The sequence below is a fragment of the Pinus tabuliformis genome, chromosome 3_2 (genome assembly GCF_031772625.1).
Source record: "Pinus tabuliformis cultivar Carrire ecotype Pingquan chromosome 3_2, CPIR1, whole genome shotgun sequence".
Taxonomy (NCBI): Eukaryota; Viridiplantae; Streptophyta; class Pinopsida; order Pinales; family Pinaceae; genus Pinus; species Pinus tabuliformis.
The window spans coordinates 979476965-979490715 of record NC_142302.1 but is presented as its reverse complement, the minus strand read 5'-3'; positions in this window follow the sequence as shown (position 1 = coordinate 979490715).

Sequence of the window (13751 nt, the reverse complement as noted above, 5' to 3'; positions counted from 1 at the left end):
CCAAAAGGAACCACAAGAAACTCATAATGCCCATACCTAGTTCTGAAAGTAGTCTTGTAGATGTCCTCTTATTTAATGCGTAACTGATGATATCCTAATCTCAAATCAATCTCCAAGAACACTAATGCTCCCTTCAACTGATCGAACAAATCAACAATCCATGGCAAAGGGTACCTATTCTTAATCATCACCTTGATTAACTGCTTGTAATCAATACAAAACTTGGGAGTACCTCCCTTCTTATTCACAAATAATATTGGTGCACCCCAAGGCGAAACATTTGGCCTAATGTATCCTTTGTCAAGCATTTCCTTCAACTACAGCTTTAGTTCCACTAACTTGGAGTGCTCATCTTGTAAGGTTCCTTGGATGATGTTGATGCTCCCAACGTCAAATCAATAGAAAAGTCCGCTTCCTTATGAGGTGGTAACTCTGAGAACTCTACTGGAAATACATCTTGAAACTGCTAAAAAATTGTATACCTCTTCAAGACTTCCACATCCTCAATTTCCTTACCTTTATCACTGGAAATATGAACTGCAAACAATACACATCATTTCTTACTACTGCTATTTTCCTACATAGATGTAACCATTCTCATTGTCATAGACTTCTTCTTACCCTACAATATTCTCCTTTCTCCATCATCATATAGTCACTCAATAGCCTTATCATAACAATCAACTTTAGTCCTGCGAACGTACAACCAATCCATACCCAACAACATATTATATGATCCAAATGGTAGTACATTTATATGCACTGATGTAAACATATTGTTCAACTCAAATGCACAATATCTTACCCAATGATGAACTCTTTTCTTAGTACCTATAACCAACTGCACCAACCAAGACTTTGCATGCACTTCTTCATTCAAGCAATGCTTATCCACTAGGACAGGATTGATATAACTATAGATAAAACTAGGGTTAATCAAAATAGAAACAACTTGATCAAAAAGCTTACCTTCCATCTTGATAATAGATGCTTGATGATCATATTTCCTATTAGCCAATGTTGCATAAATACGAGGAATACTCTATCCAACACCCCCAACAGTATGTGCCTCTTAAGCACTGTAAATATGTGATCTCCCACCTTGATGGTGTGGAAAATATCTCCTACGATGATCCTTGCCACAAGTCCAACACTGCAAAGGTTTCCTGCCATTACCCTTGTTCTGCTCCTCATATTGAAATCCCTATCCTATGTTAGCAACATTGAACTTCTTGTATGGTGTTTCATTCTCCTTGTTACCTGCATCCTGAGGTCTTTCTTGCTTATTATCCTACTTTCCCTTAGTCTTGTCATTACCTTTCCAACCCTGCTTAGGTTCCAACTTACACTTAGAGTTCTCATAACAATGTTTCAACTTCCCAATTACTTCCTCCAATGTCCAAGGCTCATCATAATCAAATCGATCCTTAATTTCTAATGGAAATCCTCTAATGAATCTTTGAACCTTTGTCTTCTCATCCTTAAGATAAGGTACATACCTCGACAACTCCAAAAAATTAGTCATATACCCTTTGTTTTTCATAGATCCCATCTTCAACTCGTAGAACTCTTTAGCCTTACCATCATAGTATCTCTTTGACAAATACTTCTTTCTAAAAATTCTTTTGAATTCATGCCAACTCAAATCCTCTGCCTTGATGCCTCTAAAATGCTTCACATCTTCCCACCAGATGTCTAATTTCCCTTTGAGATTGAAAATGGTTATCCTGTATTTCATATTCTCAGTATAGTCATGCAACTTGAATAACTTCTTCATCCCAAGCAACCATACTTCTGCATCTTCTGGTTTCTTCAAATCTCCATTAAAGGTTGGAGGTTTGGCTTTCTTGAACTCATATGGAAAGTACTGCTTCTCACTCATGTTGTAACAATGATAGTGATGATGGTAATGCTGTCTCTCTGATCCAAAACTAGAATAGAATCTATAATCACTACCTCTCCTATTAGGTGTATCCATCCATTTTCCACCTTTGACCATATCATCCCTGTATGACCTGTACCCTCCATGATACCTGCTACCATATGCCCCATTTGTCCTTTCCTCCTATCCATAACTGATCTGTGGTTGTCCCTCTATTTGCAAATTTTATAAACTATGAAGAATGACTACATTAACTTTTGTTTTCTTCTCCTGTGCTCTGGTAAGTCTTTCCTGTGACTAAATGATCCTATCATTATCTACCTCACAAATTTTTATCTCTTCCTTCAAAGTTATCAATGTATCTACTATGTGAGGGGAGTACTCATCACCATGCTATTCATTTGATCTGTAGCGAGAATCCCGTGAACTGTAGTCCACCATTTTTCTTTCCATCTTGATCTTCTACTTCCTACAAACATACCATGTTAAATAACCAAATATAAACATAATCAACATACCTCAGTGAAGTTCAGGGGAGACTATTTCATTTGAAAATCAATCTAGATTAGCACAACATGTGTATATATAATGAAATCAACATATCAATCATCTCAACATCAACATCATCAACCTCTACATCATGAAACTACTACAACAATGACTATCACAATGCATTCATGACAACACATAGACAACTGACATGCATCCATGAAAAACACATCCCGCCCATCCAGTCCAAGTGTTGAACCTAGGAGCTTTGATATCAATCTGTAACCACCCCTCCCACATTTACCCAAATCCACAAGCTTGCAAGGGTAAACATGAGATGAGAGTTACTATGCGAGACCCAATTTCCAAGATGCGCTTATGGAAAATGGGGTCCACGTGTCTAGAACTGATTGCAAACACCTAGTGACACATGATCATACTGTTATCAGCCTAATTTGACCCAAAACTATTTTATTTCAGTTTTGTTTCCTTAAATTTAATACAACTATATATTTTTGGCAACTTTTCAGGTTCTAAACTTCTAAGACTGTTTTGAGGATCTAAATGAAATTTTCAAGGAAAACAAAGAGACTAGAAAAGTGCCAGCCCAATTTTTTAATTTGTTTCAACCTCCTCATGGAGATTTTTGAAACAAGGTATTATGATAGTCAAACAAAGATCATATGCCAAAGTTATGACCCCACGAATTTGAAGGTTTGAATTACTTATTTATACAAACGCTTTGTGTACATAGTACATGTAGGTTATAAACACATATTCAATAAGCTCACAAAATAATCATAGTTGACACAATGACAAAGCTAAACATTCAATCTCAACTCTAAACTTGACATAGACTAACTAGAACATACTAGGCATTTCGTCAAACACATGGGGTACATGTAAGCTACAGGTCATGGATGCATATATGATCATTAAAGTATGAGATTCATCTAAGAATCACCAAAAAGGCCCTATGCCTTATCCACATAGCCACAACAACACTTATTATTTCATACATTCATCAACCAATCAATAGCTAAACCATTCATGACACGAGCCATAAATGACATACATCATGTACCCAATAAATAACCAGTAATTAACCAACACATGAGCCGTGAAAAGTCAACCATAATATCACCAACATAATTTCTACAAATATGTATGAATAAATCTTATTAATATATGAAAATACCAACAAAGTCAGGGAATTCCATGTACCACCTGACCATAGATTGAGTTGACGCAAATCTCTCTTTCATCCAATCACCCTCGTGCCATATTCCAAGCATGAATGTGAGATCTCATGGAATAAACCAAACAAAACCAAACCAGGGCTTCCAGAGGCCAAACCACCTCAACCCTCAACCAATGATTCCACCTCATGGTCGGAGATCACTAACACTAACCAGATCGGTCTCTACCCAAGCTGTCTAGGGCCCAAGGAAACTAGTAACTAAACCCACAACCTTCTAGGGATCCAAACCGTTTGTCCAACTCGGATCTAGGGACTAGTAACTCAACCCACCAAGAGCTCTAGAGTGTTTCTCGAACCTAGGCTCTAGGACTAGTAACTTAACCCAAGTTATTCTAGGGCTTCAAGAGTGTTTGTTCCAACCCACAACCATAAGGAATTATGAGTACCAACAATAAAACAACCAAATTGGAAAACCCACAACACTGTGGCTATCGAGGAAATGGAAAGCCAAGGCTATAACCACTGTCAATCCAGGAAATCCTCCATGCCAATGACAACACGTAACCAAATAATCACATGCATACACTATGCATACATAAATCAACAAGGAAAACACACATGCAACCTGTTACCTAGAAAGCAATCTGGTTGTAGCGACTAATCCAATTGTTCCCTTATGTTTTCCAGCTTTCCTTTGCCTTCTTTATCCAAATCCAATTGAATACTAAAGTGATCCAAGCATTCTGCAAGAGTATGAGAGAATAAGAGATTATAAGAGAGCTCCAAGCTACAACTGACAAAAGGTTGTGAACTGATCCTCAGAATCCTTTTTATCATTTTATCATTGAGGCCATCATTTTCTTCATTTTTCCTTAATTTTCCTTCAATTTCCTCCTCATGCAATTATGTGACCTTTCATCTCCCTTTTCTCCTATTTTCCATTATTTTCATAAAATGAATGCCAATTAATGCCACTTTTCCTTTGCCAATTTCCATACCCATTTATTAATCACCAATGATCCCCATCACTATGTTTTTCCCCAACATTTAGCTTGGAATACATGTCCCACGACCTTGATTATTATTTTTATTTACTTACATAGGAAAGCAATCAGGGGTTGTTATGTTAGGGTTGAGTTAAATTCATCAAAATAAATTCATTGGATGGACATTTTGATATATTCATGGTTTCATATTAGTCTTCATACAACTTCCCCACCTTGAAGCCATATTTACCATAATTTTTCCCCTACCATAATGATGAGAGTGTTAAGATCATGTAAACCAAACCCTCCTCTAAGATTTGGGAGGATTTTTTCTATCCCAATCTATCAATGCCCAATTTCTTTCCCTTTTAGCACCTCCCTAGAGAAATAATATTTGAAAGCTTCAAATGGAATTGAGAATGGAGTTGGGAGCCATCATTGATAATAGGAGATATAATGGAGGAAATTGAATTATTGGTTTCAAGAAAAAACCAGTCTACGATGTTAAGAGAATGAAATGTCGAACTGACCAATTTGCTATTTATTTTACCTACCAACTCTATCCATATATTAGTTCTCAAAGAATAATCCACCAAGGGCTCCTAGATATTGACGCAAGTCTCTAACCATAGACCTTACCCACACATCATATAAAACTAAATTGAAGATCACTCACTAAGCATATGCACATAAAAACTCAGAAAATGATTAATTAATAAAAAAAATAATTACAGGAGAACTCTTGGCCCAATGATTGGCCTCTTCATTCCTCATACTCAATAATACATGATTTTATGCCTCATAGGCTCACCTTAATTTATACAAATGGATGAGAACCCAAGTAGGTTCTAGATCCCTAAACTAACTCCAACGATATCTCTCTTAATCCCTAAAATCTCTCATCCAATCCCTTATCCCTAGATAAGAGCTAACTAATCCATAATCCTCTCAAACCTTTCACAATACTCTCGAATCTTCTCCTATTTACAATAATATTCATTCTCTCTTAAAAACTATAGAAAAATACAATAAATAATTAAATCCTCACTTTACAAACTAACTCATCTAGTAAACAATTGACCCAGGTTAAATGCTCCTGCATCAGACTTCCCAGGTAAAAGAGAATCATGGTCTCCCGGCCATTAATATTCAATAGATGATAAAACTCCACCTGGATCCCAAACTTTGGTCTATCGTTGATCAATTACTTTTTCATATTGTTGATGTTCTGCGGTTTTCTTCTTTTGTCTTCCAGGCTTCCAAACTTTATGTTGTAATTGTCCACCCTTTTTGTTGATGTATATTTGTGCAGTCATATGTATCTTATTGTTATCCTTTCTTTTTCTCTGTTCAATGGACATATTCTAAAATTCTTTCAACATCAGCTTCTTCATTTCTTCAATTTCGATATTTAACTTGTCTTCTAATTGCACATTATTGTTTGTTTTCTAAACTTTGTTGTCGATCTCTACGCTTTCGTTGTGCCAAATTTTTCGATTTGAATGAATGTTGTATTCCATCTTAATTTCCTTTGTGTCACGCTCTAGCTTTGCATTGTCCAACCATTCTTCTAAGAACTTTAGTTTTGCTGCAATATCTCTCATGTTGACATTTGACCCATCATTTTCCAATTCATCAGCAACTTGCTTCATTTCTGTATCAATTTGTTGTTCAACAACATATTCTACATCCACACACTAATGGCTATATTAAAAACATGAGACTAGACAGATGAATCTGTCTTCAGGTCTTCATGCTTCTCTTCTGAAAAATCTGTAGCATCGTCCGTGGGAATCAAACCAACATTTATTTCATCATCGTTGTCACCAAGCAATGATCCTTTCTCTAGTTTGCAAATTTATATATTTTTCTGGAGTTTGTCTGCTTCTAAAACTTTCAGTTTACGCTTTTATCTTCTTTCCATCAATTGTTGGATTGGCCATTTAACTATTTTCTTTATTACCCATCTGTGTCTCTGTCTTCGTAATAGCTTTAGAAACATATCAATTTGTACCTTTAATTCAACAATATCTTTCTGGCCATCACCAATGCCAATTTCTATGGCATCATCATTATGACTTTTATCTCAATCCATCTTCATCTTCTTTCGTGAACTTCACCTTGTTCACTGTAACCTGCAACTGAATCACTTTACCAAGTTATCTCCTCTGAACTTGGTCATCACTCCTTGCTCCTCTTTTTGCTACAAACAACAACTGCATAACTCTTTAGATTTCCTTTACAATGAATAGACTTTGGGTGTCAGGCTCCACCAATCATGCACCCATTACAATCAAAGACTCAAACTTTTTGACTTGAATTTATGACTCTTAATTTCCTTTTGACCCCGGACTTTTGACATCAACTCTTCATTTAATTAAAGAGAGATTTCAACCTGTATACAAATTAAAATACTTTGAACATTTGTTGATGGTATACATATACTATTCATGATTTTTGCATATACCATTTCATCATTATTATAATCCGTGAATAAATAAAGCTATCCATTCTCAAACCCGCACGTGGTTTTATGAAACCATATATCAACCACTCAAAACCGTGTGAAAACAACTCACCATTTACCATTCAACCATATGATTTTCTCATTCCTTAACCAGTTATCCTCTATCTTCATAAAAACCACCATGCTTTACAACATCAATTTACTTTTACCATTTACTTTCACCTTTAATACAACACCTATTTACTATTTACTTTCACCTTTCACCTTTATTATTCACCAAATGCAATGTTGAATTCCAATGATACATTATAAATCTTTAAGCCCTTTTATAATAATTGTAAATTATCATATATACTTATCCTCTATCTTCATAAAAACCACCATGCTTTACAACATCAATTTACTTTTACCATTTACTTTCACCTTTAATACAACACCTATTTACTATTTACTTTCACCTTTATTATTCACCAAATGCAATGTTGAATTCCAATGATACATTATAAATCTTTAAGCCGTTTTATAATAATTGTAAATTATCAAATTTTATATGAGTTAAGTGCTTGGATTTATTAAGTGTTTGATTTCAAAAAGCCTTTACATTATAAATCTTCAAGCCCTCTTATAATAATTATAAATTATCAAATTTTATATGAGTTAAGTGCTTGGATTTATTATAATAATTATAAATTATCAAATTTTATATGAGTTAAGTGCTTGGATTTATTAAGCCACATGTAGGATACCTTCATTTGATTTCAAAAAGCCTTTTTTTTCCACCTGTTGACTATTCAGCAACAACTTTTCTACCTTTCACATGAGAGGTTTTCACCTCTCCTAGTGAATTTCCAACGAGAAGAATCATGACACCACCAACCTCGATAACTCGGTATGTCATCCAATCTTTAGACATCCAACATTCAATTATGAATCACAGCAATGCATATATCTTTTCTTCCAACCAAACTCCCATTTCTTATTAACCCTCGGCACATTATTTACTATTTTGGTTAATCGATTTTCCACAGGAAACTTGGGAAACCAAATAGGCGTAATTACGAACCAGAAATCATGAGATTAATATTTACATAATTGTTGTTCGTAAATCAGTTCCACTTCAACATAGAAATACTTTGACTTATTTCAGTCACAATGCTTCAAGGCAAGCCATTAACAACGCAATTTTACTTCTTCTTCATTACACGTTACAGGAAAATCAACTCAACTTACCAGGTTTGACCTCCTGAACGAACCCACCATTTAGTAATACTTCTATATTCTTAAGCCTTATTACTTGATTTAACGATCAATCGTTATCCGTTCTCACCAATATATCAATTCACTTAGGAACTTTTCACACAAGTAGGCTCCTACGCAGTCTCCAATCACGCAGATCTTCCAACGCTTCTCCTCAATCGTCGTACGGACTTCACATCAGACTTTGCGCCCAGTATGCCATAGACAAAAGCTACAAAGAAGCTACAACAAAAAAATATGGTCGATATATCCTCAAAGATTTGGATACTTGGCGATGACAAAATGGACAACATGCTACAACAGAATAACATCTTCACTCCACACACTTCATCGCACCTCTATCACAAACCCAACCTTGTGCTTTGATACCAAAAATTTGACGCAGGTCTCTGAGCATAGGCCTTACACCCACATCATATAAAACTAAATTGAAGATGGCTCACTAAGCATATCCACATAAAAACTCAGAAAATGATTAATTAATAAACAAAATAATTACAGGAGAACTTTTGGCCTAATGATTGGTCTCTTCATTCCTCACACTCACTAATACATGCTTTTATGCCTCATAAGCTCACCTCAATTTATACAAATGGATGAGAACCCAAGTAGGTTCTAGATCCCTGAACTAACTCCAACAATATCTCCCTTGATCCCTAACATCTCTCATCCAATCCCTTATCCCTAGATAAGATCTAACTAATCCATAATCCTCTCAAACCTTCCACAATACTCTCGAATCTTCTCCTATTTACAATAATATTCATTATCTCTTAAAAACTATAGAAAAATACAATAAATAATTAAATCATCACTTTACAAACTAACTCATCTAGTAAACAATTGACCCATGTTAAATGCTCTTGCATCAGATATTTGGAGAGGAGCTTACATGTTTGATATCCTAACATTATGGCTACATGAATCTGCACTGCCAAAGGGGTGTCAAAAAAGAAAATATGAGATTTAACATGCCTGATATCCATACTCAAGGCATTCATGAAATCCTCTATTACTTTTGGAATATCTCCAACATATTGAACCATTAGGGTCCCCCATACACATAATTTCATTTAAAAGCTATTTGTGGGAAATGAGAAGGTTGTCCCCATGTAATTTATGTTGGCATTGATGTGTGTTGCAGTGTTGCACATGAGTGGTTGGTTATCATTGATGCCAACTTTCTTACTTAGGTTGCAAGATTGTTGGTTATGCATGTGCGTCTTGTTGGATCAGGGGCACAACAAAATTAAATAAACACATAATTAACACAACAGAACAATCAAGCACATAGTAGACAATTTTTAACGTGGTTCACCCAACCAATCTGGGTTACGTCCACCAAACATAGCCATCAGGAGGAATTTATTAATCAAATTGGAGATTACATCAAGAAATCCTCACACTCTCTTAGCAAACATCCGAATGGTTGCCTGTTATATAGCACAGAGAATCTAACAGCCTCATTAACTCCCTCACATCAAATATAGGAGGCATTAACTCCCTCCCAACAACCTGGAGTTAATCTAGGACTTGAATTCTATTGTTGTCATCAGCTGAGATTTTTCCTATTTTGCTACAAACAGAAAATCTCAACAATCTCCACCTTGACAACAATTCGCCTGATGCCCTGTTATTATTATTTTATCTTTTCTGCAAGCCAAGAGAAGCCAAACACCAGCGTAGCTTTTCCAACAAAACTGGTTTCGTGAACATGTCTGCACAGTTCTCCTTTGTATGCACCTTTTCAAGAGAGACTCCCCTTTCAGTGATAACCTGTCTTACAAAATGATATTTGATTGGAATATGCTTTGATTTACTATGATAGGCCGGATTCCTAGCCAAATGTATTGCACTTTGACTATCACAAAGTAACCTGATGTTGTCCTGTAACCTACCAAACTCACCAAGCAAACCTTTCAACCAAACCGCCTCTTTGCAAGCATGAGAAGCAGCAATGTATTCTGCTTCAGTAGTGGACAAAGCAACAATGTTTTGTAGCTTTGACATCCAGCTTATAGCTCCACCTGCAAGAGTAAAGACGTACCCTGAAGTTGACCTTCTCTTATCCAAATCACCTGCAAAATCGGAATCAACATATCCGCAAACAAACTCACTACTCTTATTGTAAGAAATACAATAACTACTTGTGCCTCTCAAATACCGAAGCACCCATTTTACTGCTGACCAGTGCTCTTTACCCGGATTTGCCATGTACCTGCTGACAACCCCAACTGCATGTGAAATATCTGGTCGAGTACAAATCATCGCATACATTAAACACCCTACTACATTGGCATATGGAATTCGAGACGTATAATTCTTTTCTTTATCTGTATTAGGACATAAACTCGAAGAAAGCTTAAAATGGGAAGCTAAAGGGACTGACACAGGCTTCACATTATTCATACCAAACCTCAAAAGTATTTTCTGAACATACTTCTGTTGTGATAGCCACAACTTACCATTGCCCCTGTCTCTGAAAATCTCCATGCCCAAAATCTGTCTTGCGGCTCCTAGATCTTTCATATCAAACGTCCTTGCCATCTAAGTCTTCAACCTGTTGATTTCTTCAATGCTTTTGCTTGCTAAAAGCATATCATCAACATATAACACTAAGATAATGAACATGCCATTGTTTAACTACTTAAAGTAAACACAATGATCATATTCACTTCTTACATATTTCTGACTCAACATGAAAGAATCAAACTTCTTATACCACTGCCGAGGCGACTGCTTGAGGCCATATAATGACTTCTTGAGCCTGCAGACAAATTTCTCATTGCGATGGTGAACAAACCCTTCCGGTTGTTCCATATATATTTCTGATGTCTAATGTACTAAAGCTTATGGAAGTAACAAAGTGATCCCAGGATTCAGGCAAAGAACATAATAGAGTTATTGCCTTATCCTCTAAATCAAATTTCACATCTAGACTGTCTAATTGCACCAATAAGGTATTAAAAACATTCAGGTGATCAGCAATTGAGGTACCTTCTTTGATCCGCAAACCATAAGGCTGCCGCTTCAGGAGAATCCAATTTGTCAAAGATTTCGTCATATAGAGCTTCTCAAGCTTCGTCCACAGGCCTGCGGCGGTTTTTTCTGACACAATGTTGAACAGAACATCGTCCGCCAGACATAACCGAATTGCGCTCAGAGCTCTATCGTCCATCTCATCCCAATCATCCTCCGTCATGGAAGGAGGTCTTTTGTTTTTCCCCAACAGTGCTTTCGCCACACCTTGTTGAACCAGCAGATCGTGCATCTTCACCTTCCAGATCTCAAAATTATTCTTGCCATTAAATTTCTCAATCTCAAAACGGGCACTTTGAGTTTTCGCCATTTTGTATCAGCAAAAAAACAAACACACAGTAATCTCCAATATCCAACCAGCAATAAAAGGAAAAATTGCCTATGCCTTTCTGCCTTTGCCTTTAAAAAAAACTGCCCTTTGCACTTATATTACTTTCCTTAAAAAAAAAACTTTCCTTTTACTTGTGCACTTGCCTTTTATTCTAATTTGCTTTCATTTAACTGTTTGATCAACCAGCAAATATATATAGTGCCGTCGTTATGAATCCAAACAGAAGGATCCAGATCATTTGCGTAGGCAAAAAAGTGCATCAAAAACCTGTGGTCTCTAGATTCTGCGTTGACAAAGGCCAGTCAAGGAGTTAAACACCGGCATTCTGCCACATTCCTCTTCCTAACGAAGGAATCGAGGATTCGTTCCAGCAGAATATCACTGCGCCGTTTTATATTACATAAATCCGTGCTGTGTTTTAAAGATATATACACGCATTTGTTAAAGTTTTAACATATAACTATGCAGATAATTTCAAACTAGCGTGCGGAAGACAGTTTCACGCTGTCACAAAACATTTGAAGCCCCCACGCAGCGATTACTCAAACCGGCGCATGTATCTCCACGCAGATACGCAGGTGTTTATAAATTCACCTCCCACGCAGCAAACACAATTTAATCACGCAAACAAATGGAAATTACTCTCGTTCACGCAGTCTTGGAAATGTACATCCGTTTGTAAATATGGATTAACACCGTTTGATAATAATTCCATCTCCACGCATTAACAAGCAATCCACTCCACGCCGTTTTTCAAAATATATTCACGTTGTTTTAATAAAATATGTCCACGCCGTTTTCAAAAATACACATCAATCGTTTTTGAATGCGCATACCTTTACTCCTCACTATGATGTAGTGCCTTACGCTCATTCCTCCAGCAATCCACGCAGCAGGTCACAGCAACAGTCACGTCCAAAACAAACGCACCCTCAGCGCTCCAGCACAGTCCGCCAGCGCTAACAGATCAACGCAGCACCTCCATCATCGATCAACGCAGCGCCTCGATCAGCTCCTCCAGGCAGCACCTCCAACAAGCTATGATACCAATTGTTGGATCAGGTGCACAGCAAAATTAAATAAATAGAGAATTAACATAGCAGAACAATCAAGCACATAGGAGACAATTTTTAACGTGGTTCACCCAACCAATCTGGGTTACGTCCACCAAACATAGGCATCAGGAGGAATTTATTAATCAAATTGGAGATTACATCAAGAAATCCTCACACTCTCTTAGCAAACATCCGAATGGTTGCCTGTTATATAGCACAGAGAATCTAACAGCCTCATTAACTCCCTCACATCAAATATAGGAGGCATTAACTCCCTCCCAACAACCTGGAGTTAATCTAGGACCTGAATTCTATTGTTGTCATCAACTGAGATTTTTCCTATTTTGCTACAAACAGAAAATCTCAACACGTCTGTGACTGCATGTGGCTTGTATATGGTTGATGTGTAGATGGTCCTTGGCATGTCTACTAGCTTGGAGATGATCCTCAGCATGTCTACTATCATGGAGCTTTTTGAATGGAGAAATGATTGAGTTGGATGATGGTATGATTTTGTGTTGCGCTATCTTGGCAGCCTTCCCATGATGATGGTCTTCATGATTATGTTGTTACATACTAATGGTGATTGTTGCTTCAGGAGTTAGTGTTGAGGAACCTTGTTGATTAGGTCTCCATGGAATCTCATGTTGACATGTTATACATTGGGCTTGGAGAGGATATACATGTGATTGCGGATGCTTGATATGGTTGTGTGGGTCTTGGAGGATGTTTGATAGGTATTGGAATTGCACACTAATGGTAGGGATGTTGCAGAGAAGCTTGATGGCTCAATTTCTTAGTATGGTTGATGGTTGGCATCCTAGTTAACCTAGTTTGACTTGGGATGATGCTAGTGTTATTGCAGTGACTTGGTGAAGTGTTGCAGAGGTGTCCAAGACTTCCAAAGGTTCTACAGAGGATGGTCAAGCTCTGGAAGAAGTTGAGGAAAGTTCTGAGCTGAGGAAGCAAGATTTTGAATCTCTTGAGTCCTAGTCAAATGAGTGATGGGTAAAGGGAGTGGTTGGATGGCTCCAGTCGTATAGC